This window comes from Triticum dicoccoides, chromosome 3A (genome assembly GCF_002162155.2).
Source record: "Triticum dicoccoides isolate Atlit2015 ecotype Zavitan chromosome 3A, WEW_v2.0, whole genome shotgun sequence".
NCBI classification, from domain to species: Eukaryota; Viridiplantae; Streptophyta; class Magnoliopsida; order Poales; family Poaceae; genus Triticum; species Triticum dicoccoides.
Window position 1 is genome coordinate 571444729 of NC_041384.1, and position 8299 is coordinate 571453027.

Here is an 8299-nt window from a genome sequence, read left to right on the forward strand (position 1 = left end):
CTTTGGGTGGCTCGGTAAGCCGATGAGAGGGAAAACAGCACCCTGACGGCGCTAAATCGAGATGCCTCCAAGTTCTAAGCTAGAACCATTGGTGCATTCATTCTGGCGATTCAGATAAAAGTACTCTCTAAACAGCTCTACGGTGGGCTCTTGCTGAAGATATGCTTCACAGAGCACTTGGAAGTTACAAATGTTGGAAATAGAATTGGGTCCAAGGTCCTGAGGATGGAGTTTGAAAAAATGAAGGACCTCTCTGAAGAATTTTGAACCGGGCGGTGAAAAGCCACGGTTCATGTGGTCAGTGAAGATAATCACTTCTCCGTCTTTTGGATTGGGATGTTCTTCCTCCGGGTCAGGAGCACGATAAGACATGACATTCTTTGAGGGCAGAAACCCAACGAGGAAGAACTCTTTCAGACGCTCCTCAGTGATGGTTGAGGGAACCCAATTGCAGATGGTTGGTGTCTTTGATGGCATGATGAACAACGGACTAGAAAAGGAAAAATAAAGTGCCGGATCAATTAACAGTTAAAGGTTGAAATTGTGAAACAAGTAACGGCGGCTTAACTAAGGGCTAGTGACATATAAGGAAAAGAAAGCCGGAATGGTAAGCCGCCATGACTACAGGTTTCTTCTCTTGATCAGATTCAGCTAAGTGTTGACATAAACAAGTTTCACCAAGCTATCATTATCATTCTGGATCAAAAGGCTGTTTCAAAAAGGAAAATATTCTAGACATAAAAACCTAGTATAGATGAGTTTGTCGACTGTAAAGAAGCATCTATACAGACAAAAGGGATCTACTGATATCAAAAATGAATGCCAAACAACTACCGCATGAGTTATATCTCTTCTTTGGATCAAAAGAAGTTGTAGAGAAGATGTACAAGATGATCCATGGCGAACAAGTGAAGAACATTGAAGAACTTGCAAACCTAGAACAGATCTAGGTGTGTGAGAGAAGAAAACTTACAAGATGCAGGCTTGCCGCGAAGAGTCGCCGCGTTCTCTGGCCGGACTCAGGATAATGCAGCGGCCGAGCTTGACGACGACGATGAGAGTTGCGGCGGCGGCGGAGCTTGAGCAGCGACGGAGGTTGCGAGAGGAAGAATATAAGGAAGAAAGGAGAATGGGAAGGACCGGCCGCGTGCCTATTTATAAGGGCAGATGCGAACAGGCGGGCGCGAAAATCAAGGAGACCCAATAATAATTATCCAACTGAACAGACGCCTCGATTCTCAGAAGGCATTAAAAAAATGAAAGATCCATTGTAAGATGATGTCATGAAGGTTTTTTGTGTTTTCAAAAGATGACGTCACGGCGGGCTACAGAAGTTTTCAGACAGAGGATGGATTCTGACTAAGTATTGAAGATTGACAAAGAACAAAGTTCAAAGTCAACCTGGGGCCTAATGTTGGGGATATTACTATAAGTTGAGACCCGCCCAGGAGGGGTCGGGTCAGCTTCAATGGCGGGTTACACAAGAAGCCCAGTAAACATTCAAGACGATAGTTTATTAAACCTTATAGAAGGCCCAAGGGCCTGGAGGCGGCTTAAGGCCCGATATTGTAAACTGCCGTATGTAAGGAAAGACTTGTAAAGAAAGGCATGTAAAGGAAGCCACCAAGCCGGACACGATTATGAGCCGGCCGGGACTCTGTAGGCCACCAGGCGTCAACCCATGTATATAAGGGGACGACCCGGTGGCGGCTTAGGGCAAGAAACAACCAAGTTGATAACCAAGCCGGTGAGTTGAGCCTCTTGGAAGTCGAAATCTCAGCAATACCAATCCCAACTAGACGTAGGTTTTTACCTTCATCGTAAGGGGCCGAACTAGTATAAAACTCTCTCGTGTCCTTTGTCCCGATTAACCCCTTCAAGCTTCCTAGCGCGATGGCCCTACGACTAAGTCCTTGCTCTAGGACATCTACCGTGTCAATTCCACGACACCTTGTACAATTCCATTATATTATAAAAATAATGTGCCAAGATTTGCCTTTAGGATGTTTACATTGCTTGTTGGTTTGTGCAGTGCAGGACATGAACTTTGGCTGTAGTGCGTGATTTTACATTTTTTTACTGCAACATCAAACGGTTCTGAAACATTTTGCACTGTCTTTCTATACAAATTTTTTATTTTTCCTAATTTTGGCAGAATTTTTGGAGTACCAGAAGTATGGTGAATGTTCAGATTACTACAGAATGTCCTGTTTAAGACAAATTCTGTTTTTGATGCATAGGTTGCTTGTTTTGATGAAACTATCAATTTCTATCAGTGGATTAAGCCATGGAAAATTTATATTACAGTAGCTACAATGCAAAAACAAATATGAATTGGTTTGCAACAGTACTTAGAGTAGTGATTTGCTTTATTATACTAACGGATCTTACCGAACTTTCTGTTAAGTTTTGTGTGATTGAAGTTTTCAAGTTTTGAGAGAGATCGCGATGGATGAAGGAATAAGGAGTGGCAAGAGCCTAAGCTTGGGGATGCCCGAGGCACCCCAAGGAAATATTCAAGGACTCCCAAGCAACCAAGCTTGGGGATGCCCCGGATGGCATCCCCTCTTTCTTCCAACAATCATCGGTTATTTTACTTGGAGCTATATTTTTATTCGTCACATGATATGCGTAAATCTTGAAGCGTCTTTTGCATCTAGTTTTCACTTTTCTTTTATGAACCATGCTGGTATGAAATAGTCCTTGGTTGATTTATAGAATGCTCATTGCACTTCACTTATATTTTTTGAGTATGGCTTTATAGAATGCTACATGTGCTTCACTTATATCATTTGAAGTTTGGATTGCCTGTTTCCTTACACATAGAAAACCGCCATTTGTAGAATGCTCTTTTGCTTCACTTATATTTGTTAGAGCGTGGGAATATCTTTTATAGAAAGAATTAAACTCTCTTGCTTCACTCATATCTATTTGGAGAGATGACAGGAACTGGTCATTCACATGGTTAGTCATAAAATCCTACATAAAACTTGTAGATCACTGAATATGGTATATTTGATTCCTTGCAATAGTTTTGCGATATAAAGATGGTGATATTAGAGTCATGCTAGTGGGTAGTTGTGGATTGTAGAAATACTTGTGTTGAAGTTTGTGATTCCCGTATCATGCACGTATGATGAACCGTTATGCGATGAAGTCGGAGCATGAGGTATTTATTGATTGTCTTCCTTATGAGTGGCGGCCGGGGACGAGCGATGGTCTTTTCCTACCAATCTATCCCCTAGGAGCATGCGCGTAGTACTTTGTTTCAATGACTAATAGATTTTTGCAATAAGTATGTGAGTTCTTCATGACTAATGTTGAGTCCATGGATTATACGCACTCTCACCCTTCCATCATTGCTAGCCTCTTCGGTACCGTGCATTGCCCTTTCTCACCTTAAGAGCCGGTGCAAACTTCGCCGGTGCATCCAAACCCCGTGATATGATACGCTCTATCACACATAAGCCTCCTTATATCTTCCTCAAAACAACCACCATACCTACCTATTATGGCATTTCCATAGCCATTCCGAGATATATTGCCATGCAACTTCCATCATCTTCATATACATGGCTTGAGAATTCATTGTAAGATAGCTAGCATGATGTTTTCATGGCTTGTCCCTTTTTTGATGTCATTGCTACGCTAGATCATTGCACATCCCGGTACACCACCGGAGGCATTCATACAGAGTCATATTTTGTTCTAGTATCGAGTTGTAATATTGAGTTGTAAGTAAATAAAAGTGTGATGATCATCATTATTAGAGCATTGCCCCATGAAAAAAAAGAAAAAAAAAATAGAGGCCAGAGAAGCCTAAATAAAAAAGGGGGCCAAAGAAGCCCGACAAAAAAAATAAAAAAATAAAAAGGGGGGCAATGTTACTATCTTTTTACCACACTTGTGCTTCAGAGTAGCACCATGTTCTTCATATAGAGAGTCTCTTGAGTTATCACTTCCATATACTAGTGGGAATTTTCTTTATTGAACTTGGCTTGTATATTCCAACGATGGGCTTCCTCAAATGCCCTAGGTCTTCATGAGAAAGCAAGTTGGATGCACACCCACTTAGTTTGAGTTTGACCTTTCATACAGTTATAGCTCTTAGTGCATCCGTTGCATGGCAAGAAAGTTGAAAAGGTTTGAGAATGTCAAAAGTATGAAACAACTGCTTGGCTTGTCATCGGGGTTGTGCATGATTTTAATATTTTGTGTGGTGAAGATGGAGCATAGCCATACCATATGATTTTGTAGGGATAACTTCTTTGGCCATGTTATTTTGAAAAGACATGATTGCTTTATTTTTCTTGAAGTATTATTGTCTTAATGTCAAATGATAAACTATTGCTTTGAATCACTCGTGTCTTAATATTCATGCCATGATTAGATTACATGATCAAGATTATGCTAGGTAGCATTCCACATCAAAAATTATCTTTTTTATCATTTACCTACTCGAGGACGAGGAGGAATTAAGCTTGGGGATGCTGATACGTCTCCGTCGTATCTATAATTTTTTATTGTTCCATGTCAATATTCTACAACTTTTATATAATTTTGGCAACTTTTTATACTATTTTTGGGACTAACATATTGATCCAGTGCCCAGTGCCAGTTCCTATTTGTTGCATGTATTTTGTTTCGCAGAAAATCCATATCAAACGGAGTCCAAATGGGATAAAAACTGACGGAGATTTTTTTTGGAATATATGTGAATTTTGGGAAGTGAAATCAGCGCGAGACGATGCTCGAGGGGCCCACGAGGCAGGGGGCGCGCCCCTGACCCTCGTGGCCACCCCGTAAGGCAGTTGGTGCCCTTCTTTCGCCGCAATAAAGCTAATATCCGGATAAAAATCGTGTCCAAAATTCATCCCAATCGGAGTTATGGATCTCCGAGAATTTAAGAAACGGTGAAAGGGCAGAATCTGGGCGAAGGTTTCAATCCAATCGGAGTTATGGATCTCCGGATATATAAGAAACGGTGAAAGGGCAGAATCCCAGAGCGCAGAAATAGAGAGAGACAGAGAGACAGATCCAATATCGGAGGGGATCTCGCCCCTCCCATGCCATGGAGCCCATGTACCAGAGGGGAAACCCTTCTCCCATCTAGGGAGGAGGTCAAGGAAGAAGAAGAAGGGGGCTCTCCCCCCTCTCTCCCGGTGGCGCCGAAACGCCGCTAGGGCCATCATCGTGTGACGGTGATCTACACCAACACCTCCGTCATCTTCACCAACATCTCCATCACCTTCCCCCATCTATCTACAGCGGTCCACTCTCCCGCAACCCGCTGTACCCTCTACTTGAACATGGTGCTTTATGCTTCATATTATTATCCAATGATGTGTTGCCATCCTATGATGTCTGAGTAGATTTTCGTTGTCCTATCGGTAATTGGTGAATTGCTATGATTGGTTTAAATTGTTTGTGGTTATGTTGTTGTCCTTTGGTGCCCGTCATATGAGCGCGCGCGTGGATCACACCATAGGGTTAAATGTATGTTGATAGGACTATGTATTGGAGGGCAAGAGTGACAGAAGCTTCAACCTAGCATAGAAATTGATGCATACAGGATTGAAGGGGGACCAATATATCTTAATGCTATGGTTGGGTTTTACCTTAATGGACGTTGGTAGTTGCGGATGCTTGCTAATAGTTCCAGCCATAAGTGCATAGAATTCCAAGTCAGGGATGACATGGTAGCAGTGGCCTCTCCCACATAAAACTTGCTATCGGTCTAGTAAAGTAGTCAATTGCTTAGGGACAATTTCGCAACTCCTACCACCACTTTTCCACACTCGCTATACTAATTTTATTGCTTCTTTACCTAAAACAGCCCCTAGTTTTTATTTATGTGCTCTTTATATTATTGCAAACCTATCCGTTACACCTACAAAGTACTTCTAGTTTCATACTTGTTCTAGGTAAAGCGAACATTAAGCGTGCATAGAGTTGTATCGGTGGTCGATAGAACTTGAGGGAATATTTGTTCTAACTTTAGCTCCTCGTTGGGTTTGACACTCTTACTTATCGAAAGAGGCTATAATTGATCCCCTATACTTGTGGGTTATCATACCTAAAGCAAAAATATTCATAAAGAAACTCTAAGTACAACAAAAAACTACTCAGAAATAAATAGAAGAAAATAAATAAAGCAAAAAGGAAACAAAACTACATAAAAAAATTGGGCGCTGCCCAGTGGGCCTGCTTGGCCTTGGGCGTGGATATGCAGGCCCATAAGGCCCAGCAGGCTCACAGGGTAGTGCGCCAAAGTTAGGCCCAAAAGCCTGCTTTAGAGAGGAGCTCGAAGGAGCAGCCGCGGCTGGGTTTATAAACCAGTGCGGCTGCCCTTTGATACGTTTTCGTCGTATCTATAATTTTTTATTGTTCCATGCCAATATCATACAACTTTCATATACTTTTGGCAACTTTTTATACTATTTTTGGGACTAACATCTTGATCTGGTGCCCAGTGCCAGTTCATGTTTGTTGCATGGTTTTTGTTTCGCAAAAAATCCATATCAAATGGAGTCCAAACGGGATAAAAACTAACGAAGATTTTTTTGGAATATATGTGATTTTTGGGAAGAAGAATCAACGCGAGACGATGCCCGAGGGGGGCAGGAGGCAGGGAGGCGCGCCCTGGACCCTCGTGGCCACCCTGTAAGGCGGTTGGTGCCCTTCTTTCGCTGCAAGAAATCTAATATCCGGATAAAAATCATGTCCAAAATTTAGCCCAATCGGAGTTATGGATCTCCGGGAATTTAAGAAACAGTGAAACGGCAGAATCTGGAACGCAGAAACAGAGAGAGACCGAGAGACAGATCCAATCTCGAAGGGGCTCTCGCCCCTCCCATGCCATGGAGGCCATGTACCAGAGCGGAAACCCTTCTCCCATCGAGGGAGAAGGTCAAGGAAGAAGAATAAGAAGGGGGAGACTCCCCCCCTCTCTTCCGGTGGCGCCGGAACACCGCCGGGGCCATAATCATCACCGCAATCTACACCAACAACTTCACCGCCATCATCACCAACTCTTCTCCCCTCTATGCAGCAGGGTAACCCCTCTTTTACCCGCTGGAATATCTACTTAAACATGGTATTCAACGCTATATATTATTTCCCAATGATGTATGGCTATCCTATGATGTTTGAGTAGATCCGTTTGTCCTATGGGTTAATTGATGATCGTGATTGGTTTGAGTTGCATGTTTTATTATTGGTGTTGTCCTATGGTGCTCTCCGTGTCACGCGAGTGTGAGGGATCCCCGCTGTAGGGTTTGCAATATGTTCATGATTTGTTTATGGTAGGTGGCGTGAGTGATAGAAACACAGACCCGAGTAAGTAGGTTGTTTGCGTATGGGAATAAAGAGGATTTGATGCCTTATAATGCTATGGTTGGGTTTTACCTTAATGATCTTTAGTTGTTGCGGATGCTTGCTAGAGTTCCAATCATAATTGCATATGATCCAAGAAAAGAAAGTATGTTAGCTTATGCCTCTCCCTCAAATAAAATTGCAATAGTGATTACCAGTCTAGTTATCGATTGCCTAGGGACAAATAACTTTCTCGTGACAAAAAGCTATCTACTAAAACTAACTTAGTTGTGTCTTCATCTAAACAACCCCTACTTTTTATTTACGCGCTATTTATTATCTTGCAAACCTATCCAACAACACCTACACAGTACTTCTAGTTTCATATTTGTTCTAGGTAAAGCGAACGTTAAGCATGCATAGAGTTGTATCGGTGGTCGGTAGAACTTGAGGGAATATTTGTTCTACCTTTAGCTCCTCGTTGGGTTTGACACTCTTACTTATCGAAAGAGGCTACAATTGATCCCTATACTTGTGGGTTATCACCCTTCGTCCGGCGAGGTGGGACTAAACTTTGTGCATCGCGGAATGGGAGCGCACCCACTTTAGTACCGGTTCGTGGCTCCAACCGGTACTAAAGGGGGTGTCCTTAGTACCGGGTTGAGCCACGATCCGGTACTAAAGGGGGTCGCTTCCCGCCGCTTGACCTAGCCAAATTTGATCTTTAGTACCGGTTGGTGGCTCCAATCGGTACTAAAGGTCCGTCCTATATATACAACACTTCCGAAAATTGCAGTTAGTTTCTGTTCTGCTTCGTCGCGCCCGTCGTCGTCGTCGCCGCCCCCGTCGCGCGCGCTGGCCCGTCCCCGTCGCCACCCCCGTCGCGCGCGCCCGTCCCTGCCCTCGTCGCCGCGCGCGCCTGTCCCCGCCCTTGTTGCCAGCGGCCCCCGCGCGCCCATCCCCGGCCGGCCGTAACGTCGCCGCC